The sequence below is a fragment of the Taudactylus pleione genome, unplaced genomic scaffold (genome assembly GCF_031769625.1).
Source record: "Taudactylus pleione unplaced genomic scaffold, aTauple2 ptg000513l, whole genome shotgun sequence".
Taxonomy (NCBI): domain Eukaryota; kingdom Metazoa; phylum Chordata; class Amphibia; order Anura; family Myobatrachidae; genus Taudactylus; species Taudactylus pleione.
This window is the reverse complement of record NW_028284915.1, coordinates 1,470,460-1,482,831: the sequence shown is the minus strand read 5'-3', so window position 1 is coordinate 1,482,831 and position 12,372 is coordinate 1,470,460. Positions and strand designations below refer to the sequence as shown.

The following is a 12,372-nucleotide window of genomic DNA, read 5'->3' as shown; positions in this document are numbered from 1 at the left end:
GTTTGTCTGACCCTCCCCTCAGAATGTAAGCTCTCGCGAGCAGGGCCCTCTTTCCTCACGTGCTTCTTCTTGCCTTACTTTTACTTTCATTCACAATGGCACCTAAAACTGATTACTGACACCCTGCTGCTTATTTAGGTGTTATGCAGCAATGTATATAAATCATGTACTTGCACTGCATTGTCTGTACTGTTAATAGCTGTTGTCTTGTGTGCTCATTTGTTTCTGTACTTTGTCAGGCGCTGCGGAACCCTTGTGGCGCCATATAAATAAAGGATGATAATAATAATAATGATATGTGACCCTGCCAAGAACAGGTGTCCAGCGGCACTTGTTCCCGGGTGGAGGCTCAAGCAGATGAGGCTGTTCTACTGAATGCAGCAGCACAGTCAGTGCTGCTGCATTAGCTTTCAAGGGGGGAGAGGTGCCGGCTTTACAATTAGTGGATGTATGTGAATGACACAGCGATTCCCACTACACTTACTGCATCGGGGGCGGAGCCAATATGGCAAGCCCCGCCCCCAAATCCCAGCGAACCGCGGCATTACGTCTAGGGGCGGGGTCTAATGAACTGAGGTGCCCGGCCCTTGGTGCAACCTATACCTGCATGCTGCTGTATTTAAGTGAAAGTACTGTATGCATGTGTGCTATTTTAGTGTCTGTATGCATGCACATATGTATGTTAGGGGTGAGCGGGTTCGGACTTCTGAAATCCGAACCCCCCCGAGTCCCCCCGATCCGAGGCAGATCCGAGTCAGGCTCGACTTTTCCCGCCTGACTCGGATCTGAAATCGAGGCAAAACGTCATCATCCCGCCTTCCGAGTCTCGCGGGTTTTGGAACCTATATAAGGTACCCGCGTCGGCGCCATTTTCTCACTGTGGACAGTGAAGAGGGAGGGTGGGAGTTAGGGCTGGCTGGGCTGTGTAGTGTAGTGTAGTGCAGAGTAGTGTTGTGCTGTGCTGTGCTGCGCTGTGCTGCTGTTGTCCACTACTTGAAAGTCCATAGGGGCTGGCTGTGTTGTGCTGTGCTGCTGTTGTTAATAGGGGCTGTGTCCACTACTTCAAAGTCCCTAGGGGCTGGCTGGACTGTGTTGTGCAGTCAGTTCTCCATAGGGGCTGTGTCCACTCCAAAGTCCTGTGCAGTGTCCCAGTCCTAAAGGGGTGCTGTAGTGTTGTCCAGGGGGTGCTCTGTCCATCAGGGGTGCTCCCCCCAAGTGCTAAAAAAAATTATATTTTTTGTGTGTTTCTGAATTGTGTGCGCAGTAGCCGCACGTGCATCAACAAAGTAGTTCCAAGCGTGCGCCTGTGTCATAAGTAAAGGGCCGGCTGGCTTGACCGTTAAAGGGTGCTGTAACCCCCAAAGTACACTTCAGTCCAAACCAAAAAAAAAATTATTTTCTGTGTTTGTGAATTGTGTGCGCAGTAGCCGCACGTGCATCAACAAAGGAGTGCCAAGCGTGCGCCTGTGTCATAAGTAAAGGGCCGGCTGGCTTGACCGTTAAAGGGTGCTGTAACCCCCAAAGTACACTCCAGTCCAAACCCCCAAAAAAATTATTTTCTGTGTTTGTGAATTGTGTGCACAGTAGCCACACGTGCATCAACAAAGTAGTGCCAAGCGTGCGCCTGTGTCATAAGTAAAGGGCCGGCTGGCTTGACCATTAAAGGGTGCTGTAACCCCCAAAGTACACTCCAGTCCAAACCAAAAAAAAAATTATTTTCTGTGTTTGTGAATTGTGTGCACAGTAGCCGCACGTGCATCAACAAAGTAGTGCCAAGCGTGCGCCTGTGTCATAAGTAAAGGGCCGGCTGGCTTGACCGTTAAAGGGTGCTGTAACCCCCAAAGTACACTCCAGTCCAAACCAAAAAAAATTATTTTCTGTGTTTGTGAATTGTGTGCGCAGAAGCCGCACGTGCATCAACAAAGTAGTGCCAAGCGTGCGCCTGTGTCATAAGTAAAGGGCCGGCTGGCTTGACCGTTAAAGGGTGCTGTAACCCCCAAAGTACACTTCAGTCCAAACCAAAAAAAAAATTATTTTCTGTGTTTGTGAATTGTGTGCGCAGTAGCCGCACGTGCATCAACAAAGGAGTGCCAAGCGTGCGCCTGTGTCATAAGTAAAGGGCCGGCTGGCTTGACCGTTAAAGGGTGCTGTAACCCCCAAAGTACACTCCAGTCCAAACCCCCAAAAAAATTATTTTCTGTGTTTGTGAATTGTGTGCACAGTAGCCACACGTGCATCAACAAAGTAGTGCCAAGCGTGCGCCTGTGTCATAAGTAAAGGGCCGGCTGGCTTGACCATTAAAGGGTGCTGTAACCCCCAAAGTACACTCCAGTCCAAACCAAAAAAAAAATTATTTTCTGTGTTTGTGAATTGTGTGCACAGTAGCCGCACGTGCATCAACAAAGTAGTGCCAAGCGTGCGCCTGTGTCATAAGTAAAGGGCCGGCTGGCTTGACCGTTAAAGGGTGCTGTAACCCCCAAAGTACACTCCAGTCCAAACCAAAAAAAAATTATTTTCTGTGTTTGTGAATTGTGTGCGCAGAAGCCGCACGTGCATCAACAAAGTAGTGCCAAGCGTGCGCCTGTGTCATAAGTAAAGGGCCGGCTGGCTTGACCGTTAAAGGGTGCTGTAACCCCCAAAGTACACTAGAAACCAAAAAAAAAAATATTTTCTGTGTTTGTGAATTGTGTGCGCAGTAGCTGTACGTGCATCAACAAAGTAGTGCCAAGCGTGCGCCTGTGTCATAAGTAAAGGGCCGGCTGGCTTGACCGTTAAAGGGTGCTGTAACCCCCAAAGTACACTCCAGTCCAAACCAAAAAAAAAATATTTTCTGTGTTTGTGAATTGTGTGCGCAGTAGCCGCACGTGCATCAACAAAGTAGTGCCAAGCGTGCGCCTGTGTCATAAGTAAAGGGCCGGCTGGCTTGACCATTAAAGGGTGCTGTAACCCCCAAAGTACACTCCAAACCAAAAAAAAAAATATTTTCTGTGTTTGTGAATTGTGTGCGCAGTAGCTGTACGTGCATCAACAAAGTAGTGCCAAGCGTGCGCCTGTGTCATAAGTAAAGGGCCGGCTGGCTTGACCGTTAAAGGGTGCTGTAACCCCCAAAGTACACTCCAAACCAAAAAAATATCTATTTTCTGTGTGTGTGAATTGTGTGCGCAGTAGCCGGACGTGCATCAACAAAGTAGTGCCAAGCGTGCGCCTGTGTCATAAGTAAAGGGCCGGCTGGCTTGACCGTTAAAGGGTGCTGTAACCCCCAAAGTACACTCCAGTCCAAACCAAAAAAAAATTATTTTCTGTGTTTGTGAATTGTGTGCGCAGTAGCCGCACGTGCATCAACAAAGTAGTGCCAAGCGTGCGCCTGTGTCATAAGTAAAGGGCCGGCTGGCTTGACCGTTAAAGGGTGCTGTAACCCCCAAAGTACACTCCAAACCAAAAAAAAAAATATTTTCTGTGTTTGTGAATTGTGTGCGCAGTAGCTGTACGTGCATCAACAAAGTAGTGCCAAGCGTGCGCCTGTGTCATAAGTAAAGGGCCGGCTGGCTTGACCGTTAAAGGGTGCTGTAACCCCCAAAGTACACTCCAAACCAAAAAAATATCTATTTTCTGTGTGTGTGAATTGTGTGCGCAGTAGCCGCACGTGCATCAACAAAGTAGTGCCAAGCGTGCGCCTGTGTCATAAGTAAAGGGCCGGCTGGCTTGACCGTTAAAGGGTGCTGTAACCCCCAAAGTACACTCCAGTCCAAACCAAAAAAAAAATTATTTTCTGTGTTTGTGAATTGTGTGCGCAGTAGCCACACGTGCATCAACAAAGTAGTGCCAAGCGTGCGCCTGTGTCATAAGTAAAGGGCCAGCTGGCTTGACCATTAAAGGGTGCTGTAACCCCCAAAGTACACTCCAGTCCAAACCAAAAAAATAAATATTTTCTGTGTTTGTGAATTGTGTGCGCAGTAGCCGCACGTGCATCAACAAAGTAGTGCCAAGCGTGCGCCTGTGTCATAAGTAAAGGGCCGGCTGGCTTGACCGTTAAAGGGTGCTGTAACCCCCAAAGTACACTCCAGTCCAAACCAAAAATAAAATTATTTTCTGTGTTTGTGAATTGTGTGCGCAGTAGCCGCACGTGCATCAACAAAGTAGTGCCAAGCGTGCGCCTGTGTCATAAGTAAAGGGCCGGCTGGCTTGACCGTTAAAGGGTGCTGTAACCCCCAGAGTACACTCCAAACCCAAAAATATATATTTTCTGTGTTTGTGAATTGTGTGCGCAGTAGCCGCACGTGCATCAACAAAGGAGCAGCGCCAAGCGTGCGCCTGTGTCCCATAAGTAAAGAGCCGGCTGGCTCATTTCTTAAAGGCTGGTGTAACCCACAAAGTGCATTACTCTCCAGCAAAAATAGAAAAATATTTTCTGTGTTTAGCCGCACGTATATATCAAATCGATATAACATAAATGGAGGACCAAACTTTCTCCGATAAAAATAAAATAGAGAAAGATCAAGAACCACTTCCTCCTAGTGCTGAAGCTGCTGCCACTAGTCATGACATAGACGATAACATGCCATCAACGTCGTCTGCCAAGGCCGATGCCCAATGTCATAATAGAGGGCACATACAATCCCAAATGACAAAGTTCAGGAAAATTACCTTGAAAAAAACATTTAAATCAGCTGAAGAGAAACGTAAACTTGCCAATATGCCATTTACGACACGGAGTGGCAAGGAACGGCTAAGGTCGATCCCTAGTATGTTCATGACTAGTGGTTCAGCTTCACATGACGATGGAAGCCCTCCTCCCACTAAAAAAATCAAAAGAGTTAAGCTGGCAAAAGCACAGCGAAGAACTGTGCTTTCTAAGAAGATATCACAAATCCCCAAGGAGAGTCCAAGTGTGGTGGTGGTTGCGATGCCTGACCTTCCCAGCACTGGATGGGAAGAGGTGGCTCTTTCCACCATTTGCACGCCCCCTGCAAGTGCTGAAAGGAGCACCCACAGTCCACTTGCTGATATGCACTTAGACTCTCCTGGGGATTTGTGATATCTGACAACGCCACCAATATTGTGCGGGCATTACATCTGGGCAAATTCCAGCACGTCCCATGTTTTGCTCACACAATAAACTTTGTGGTGCAGAATTTTCTGAAAAGCGACAGGGGCGTGCAGGAGACGCTTTGAGTGGCCCGAAAAATTTCTGGCCACTTTCGCCATTCAGCGACTGCGTGCCGAAGACTGGAGCACCAGCAAACACTCTTGAACCTGCCCCGCCATCACCTGAAGCAAGAGGTTGTGACGCGGTGGAACTCAACCCTCTATATGCTTCAGAGGATGGAGGAGCAGCAAAAGGCCATTCAAGCCTATACATCCACCTATGACATAGGCAAAGGAGGGGGTATGCACCTGACTCAAGCGCAGTGGAGAATGATTTCCGTGTTGTGCAAGGTTCTCCAGCCCTTCGAACTTGCCACACGTGAAGTCAGTTCAGACACTGCCAGCTTGAGTCAGGTCATTCCCCTCATCAGGCTTTTGCAGAAGCAGCTGGAGAAAGTGAAGGAGGAGCTAAGACGGGGCAATTCCGCTCGGCATGTGGGACTTGTGGATGAAGCCCTTCATTCGCTTTGCCAGGATTCCAGGGTGGTCAATCTGTTGAAATCAGACCACTACATTTTGGCCACCGTGCTCGATCCTAGGTTTAAAGCCTATGTGGTGTCTCTCTTTCCGGCCGACACAAGCCTGCAGAGGTGCAAAGACCTGCTGGTGAACACACTGTCAGCTGAAGCGGAACGTGACACGTCAACAGCTCCTTCTTCATTTTCTCCCGCAACTGGGGCTGCCAGGAAAAAACTTAGGTATCCTAAGCAACCCGCTGGCGGTGATGCAGGGCAGGCAGGACCAAGTTTGGACATCTGGTCCGGACTGAAGGACCTGGCAACAATTTCTGACATGTCTACTGTCACTGCATATGATTACTGCTCCCACAGGCTGCATAGCCGGTGGCTGCCATAGTCTGTGTTAAGATTCAAAGTGTTCTGATTATAAGTGTAAATACAATTTGATAACTAAGTCGGAGTTACGCTGCAGATCTTATTTGTCATATGCGCACCATGCAAAGACTGATGTGACTTCTTCTCTGCATTCCACAGGTAAATTACAACTACTGCTCCCATCAGATGCTGTTTTAGTGATTGCCTCAGCACAGTTTTGAAAATTTATACTGGGTAAATTACAACTACTGCTCCCATCAGATGCTGTTTTAGTGATTGCCTCAGCACAGTTTTGAAAATTTATACTGGGTAAATTACAACTACTGCTCCCATCAGATGCTGTTTTAGTGATTGCCTCAGCACAGTTTTGAAAATTTATACTGGGTAAATTACAACTACTGCTATACTAAGAGCAATTTATCTAAAGGAAGTTAGGAATGTATTGTGAATCTGTGTTGGCCTCCCCCTTCTCACAAATTGTTTATCTTAGACTTTATTGCATCCCAATTTAGTGTGTGTTAGAGCTTTCGGGGTGGGGTCCCAATCAGTGAGCACAGAGACACATGTTTGTAACTTTAGATATTACTGCTCCCACAGGCTGCATAGCCGGTGGCTGCCATAGTCTGTGTTAAGATTCAAAGTGTTCTGATTATAAGTGTAAATACAATTTGATAACTAAGTCGGAGTTACGCTGCAGTTAAACTGGAGGAAAACTGAGGGAAAAGAAACTCAAAACCAAAACACTTTCAGAACAACAAGAAGCAACATACTTATGTGAATGAACAAAATCAACATCTTCTGCTGTATGCATATCCAGGCAACTACTTACTGCACTCACTGCTTGGACACTGCAAGTGCTCCCCTGTCTGTGTACTGCTCTTGTTGATTGATCTTTGTTGATCAGAACACTTTGGACTGGATCAGCTCGGGTACATTGTAATTTTGTCCTCATTCATTTTGTATTGCCTTTTCCAATTGTGTCACATCTATCCACTTTAATCATTTGTTTATAAACTAATTCCTGCACCCACTACTCACATACCTCTCCTTTATATATCACTTTTGGAGCTGCGCTCATACATTAGCAACACTGTTCTTTACATGTATTTTTGAACATTTAACAACTTTAATCCACACTGACTCTATATCTCACAGCCTCCACTCCAGTTTACATCTCAATTATTACCTTGTCCACAGCATGAACACCCTTACTTCACACAACCCCCATATTCTATGTCCACATAATCCTCTACTTTATCCATCCCTCTCTTCCCCCTCCTGTTTCCTCCACTTGCTGTTCTTCCTTTTTTTTCTCTCATCAGTCTGCTTCCAACCCTCTGCTTCTTTCCCCCACCTCTCCTATACCTCCACTCTCAACCACCTCCCTCCATGGTCTTGTTACCCCACTACTAAGCCCCATTCCCTCCTCGTTCTGTCTGTCACCTCCAGGGCTGCCAAGAGAAATTCTGGGCCCGGGTACTGCAACATCCTGTGGGACCACATCATGTATGGCTGCACCCATTTGTGAGTGGGTCTAGCATGTGAGATGCACCCACTCACAGGAGCATGGCATAGCACCCAGCAGCTGGAACTAAAGTAGTCACTACTGTATTAGGATGGCGGGACAGTCCCATAATAGCTGCATTTCTTGTCAGGCTGTATATAGATGCTAAAATGTAACACACAAATTAAAGTGCTTCTACTTTACTTTGTACATCTCTCATGTAAATAACACAAACAATCTATTTTCTATCATAGAGATAGATGTATGAAGGACTTAATTTTTACATAACATCAGGTCGTCTTATACACACACATTCCGCAGCACATATCCTAACCCACTGCTCCATGCTCCTTCTTCACTATCTACCCCTCTGTGTCGCCCCTGTCTGTCTGCCCTTCCCCTTTAGAATGTAAGCTCTCACGAGCAGGGCCCTCATCCTCACGTGCTTCTCCTCCCCCTACTTATAGTATAATTTACTCCTAACTCCCTACAATGGCACCTACCACCTGGTTGCTCATGTCCTGCTGCTTGTGTTTTGCAGCTGAGTTTATAACCTTGTCCTTGTCCTGCATTGTTTTGTATTACTATTAACTGTTTTTCTTGTGTGCTCATTTATGTACTGTGTAAGGCGCTGCGGAACCTTTGTGGCGCCATATAAATAAAGGATAATAATAATAATAATAATAATAATAATACTGTCACCATTAACAGAATGGTGGAGGATTACATCGGTGACAGCATCCAAGTAGGCATGTCAGACAGTCCGTACCTGTACTGGCAGGAAAAAGAGGCAATTTGGAGGCCCCTGTACAAACTGGCTCTATTTTACCTGAGTTGCCCCCCCTCCAGTGTGTACTCCGAAAGAGTGTTTAGTGCAGCCGGGAACCTTGTCAGCGAAAGGCGTAGGAGGTTGCTTCCACAGAATGTGGAGAAGATGATGTTCATCAAAATGAATTATCAGCTCTTCCAGGGAGACCAGCCTCCAGAACGTACAGAGGGACCTGTGGTGGTGGATTCAAGTGGGGACGAGTTAATACTTTGTGAGGATGAGGATGTACACACTGAAGAGGGTGAGGAATCGGTGGATGAGGAGGATGAGGATGACATCTTGCCTCCGTAGAGCCAGTTTGTGCAGGGACAGATTAATTGCCAGCTTGTTTTGTGGGGGCCCAAACGAACCAATCATTTCAGCCACAGTCGTGTGGCAGACCCTGGCGCTGAAATGATTGGTTTGTTAAAGTGTGCATGTCCTGTTTATACAACATAAGGGTGGGTGGGAGGGCCCAAGGACAATTCCATCTTGCACCTCTTTTTTTTCTTTGCATTATGTACAGTTTGGGGCCTAGTTTTTCAAACTGCCATCCTGTCTGCCACTGCAGTATCACGCCTAGATGGGTCACGTGTTTGTGCTGCCCACTCGTGTCGCTTAGCATAGTCATCCAGCTACCTCGGTGCAACCTTTTGGACATAAAAACACTATTGTGAGGTGTGAGGTGTTCAGAATAGACTGGAAATTAGTGGAAATTAAGGTTATTGAGGTTAATAATAGCATAGGAGCAGAAAAACCTACAAATTCTGTGATTTTAGCTGTTTTTATGCTTTTTTTCAAAAAAATACAGATCCAAAACACAAAACCCAGAACCCAAAACACGGAAGGGTGGTTTTGGCAAAACCAATCCAGATCCAAAACACGAAGAAAGATCCAGATCCAAAACCAAAACACGAAAAGTGGCCGGTGCACACCCCTAATGTATGTATGTGTTTCTGTGTATGTATGTATTATGGTGTGTACTGTATGTATGTGTTAGTGTGTATGTATGTTAGTGTGAATGTATGTGTTAGTGTGTGTATACTGCTTATGTGTGTGGGGGGGTCGGGGGGGGGACGGGGGGGCTCCGTGTAGCTTGGAGGGGGTCTCCGCAACTTAGTTGCCCTGGTACCTCCACAAGCTTTAATCCAACCCTGCTCAAGGCACCACAACAGTTCATGTTTTAGCCATGGTTGAGCAAATGTGGTTAAATCAAATTGACTGAGGTACTAATTAAGTTAACTGTGGTCAAGCATGGATAGCCTTAAAATCGCTATATAATAAACGTCTGCATACAGACGTGTCCTCATACAATGTTGCTCAAGTTGTGGAAACTGCCCCCTCAGGTCCTGGTGACATGGCAGTGATGAGTATTATTTTTCATCAGAGTGTGCATCTTATATGCATAAATATAAATGATACAACTTGGAGCAACAAAATTACTTTGTAGATTGCGTTATTAATTTCATGTGTGACATTTGTATATTTGTGTGCACTGAACTGAAACTCTTTACGAAATGCTGCAATATGACAGCCGTGGCTTTTTCTCATGCCAAGTTTATACACATTTAAAATTAATTCCTGTGTGGTTAAAATTAGAGTCCAGTGTCTCTAGTGCACTTTGGGCCTCATTCAGAGGCGGTCGTAGGATGCAAGCGGTCGTTCTGAAACAGGGCGGCCGCTTGCATCCTGAACGGCCACCTCCATGTCGGTCGTTAGGCTGTGGGTTAACACCCACAGCTCTAACAACAGCTAAGGGTGATGGTCGCGATGGTCTTGACCATCGGGGCTAACGACGAGACCCTAAGGTAGGGTCTTGTCAACCTTAAGCCCCAGGGAGCTTACTGCAGTTTGAGCAGGAAGCTCCCCTCTGACATCATTGATGATGTCAGTGGGGCCGCCCCCAAACGGCAAGTGTTCTGACAGGAACGCCTCCGTTTGGCCAGGCACGCCCCCAGCCCGCCCAGCAAATGGAGCGAGCTGTCACTCAACATCAACAGCTCATCCCGGCTGCTACGAGACCCCTAACGACGGATCACCCGTCGTTAGCCGGGTCTTGCGCATGTGCACAACGGAGCCGGCTCCGTCGTGCGCATGCGCACTGGAGCAACATTGACCCGGCTGCGAGCTCATAGAGCTAATGACCGGGTCTGAATTAGCTCCTTTGAGTGGTGTTTTGCTGCACCTGTGAAGCGAATAAGACGCATAATGTAAAGAAAGCTATGGTAAGCTATTCCTCTTGGAGCGTCTCAGTTGCGTGGGGCATCTTACTCTGCATGGTGTACAGACGCCAGGTGTATGAGGACATATCTGTATATGTGGCCAATGGATACCCTACAACAAAAGATGCCTTTAAAATGTGCTTTAGAGTAAGATTATTAAAATAGCCTCTTTGGGACACCGGTAATAAAAAAGCTGAAATGAGAAAACAATCATATAGTGAAATAAACTGTTAGGTTAATTGGCTCTCAGCAAAAATGAACCCTAGTGTGTATGTGTGTACATGTGGTAGGGAATATAGATTGTAAACTCCACTGGGGCAGAGACTGATGTGAATGTCCAAATGTTATCTGTAAAGCGCTGCGGAATATGTGCGCGTTATATAAATCACTGGTAATAAATAAATAAATTCATAGTGATATGTGTAAAAAAATAAAAGAATACATGTATGATATTCCCCTGGATTCATACATGAAAGTGAGAAAGTGAATCCTATGAACATCATTCTTAATGGACATATTTATTAAAGTTAATTTACGGTATATATCATAAAAATATCTGTTTTCATGTTGCACACCTAAATATTAAGGAAGAAGGAGGGACTGCAGCAGATATTTCCAAAGATAACGCTAGCCCATAGCAGCCCATTTGGGTATGCAGTCGGGAAGCCGGCAGATGTAATCCCGACAGCCAGCTTCCCGACTATCATATCTCGGCGAGGGTTAAATGACCAGTGATTTAGACGCCTGTCATTTTACCGACGCCGGGAGACCGGCGCCCGACATCCCGATCTAAGGGATGCCGGGCGCCGCTGCGGACAGCCGCGCGGGGGGGGAAGGATTAGGTTTAGGACTCCCGGGGGGGACTTAGGGATAGGCACCCCCTTGGAGGTTAGGGTTAGGCTAGGTGGAGGGAGGGTTAGGGTAAGGCACCCCCAGGGGGGACGTAGGGTTAGGCACCCCCCTGGGGGACTTAGGTTTAGGCGGCGGGGAATGGGGGTTAGGTTTAGACACTTAGAGTGGGGTTTAGGGTTAGGCACTGGGGGGGAAGGTTAGGGTTAGGCAACCTAAATGAAGGTTAGGGGATTAGAATTAGGTGGTTAGTATATACTTACCTTCGACGATCGGGGTTTCCTCCTCTGCCGGCTTCCTGCTGTCGGGATTCCAACCGCCGGGCAGGGGTCCGGCGGTAAATCATACCGATTCCGTTTATTTGCTACTATAGTGCAGATCATTTCGGAGAGGGGTCTTCCAGATCCCTCTCCGTCTAGCCCCACTGATGCATACTCAGGCCAATGACAACGCAAGCACAGTATGTGCTCTTGCACCTGACCCAGGAAGCAGTGTTAGTGGAAGCAATCACTATACTTCCAGCTCTTCACTGGGACAAGTTCTTATCAGAGTCCGCGACTTGGCAAGAGCTTTTTGGTAAAATACTGTGAAAATGTTTATTTTCACTTTGCTATTTTAAGCATAACTAATTTATCACATATGCATTAAAAATGACAAATACTGTAATAGGGCCCGAAGTGTCCAATCAGTTATTTTACAACATTTACTGTAATGTCATGCTCAACACTGGAGGGGGATAAAAAAGTATTGTGCATAAAGAAGTGGTGAGCATGGTGTGGGTTATGTGGATTAACTACTGTGTGAACACCTGGGTCCATTAATATTTATTGGTCTCACTGCCAAGGGTTATTTTAAAGGAATGTAATAATTTGGGCATTTTATATACATATATCTAGACTATTTGAATTAAAAAAGGCAAAATAGCAAAGTGTTCCTATTATGGGGCACTTACGGATTAATAATAATTATGGACATAACACATACTGACCCATAGCAAATTTAAAATATAAC

General features: G+C 46.3%; 1 protein-coding gene across 1 annotated transcript in view; it reads right to left on the bottom strand.

Moving 5' to 3' along the window:
• Positions 1-12,372, bottom strand: part of DDX60 (DExD/H-box helicase 60) — a 379,348-nt gene that overhangs the window by 216,155 nt on the left and 150,821 nt on the right. The gene's annotated exons all lie outside the window — the stretch shown is intronic.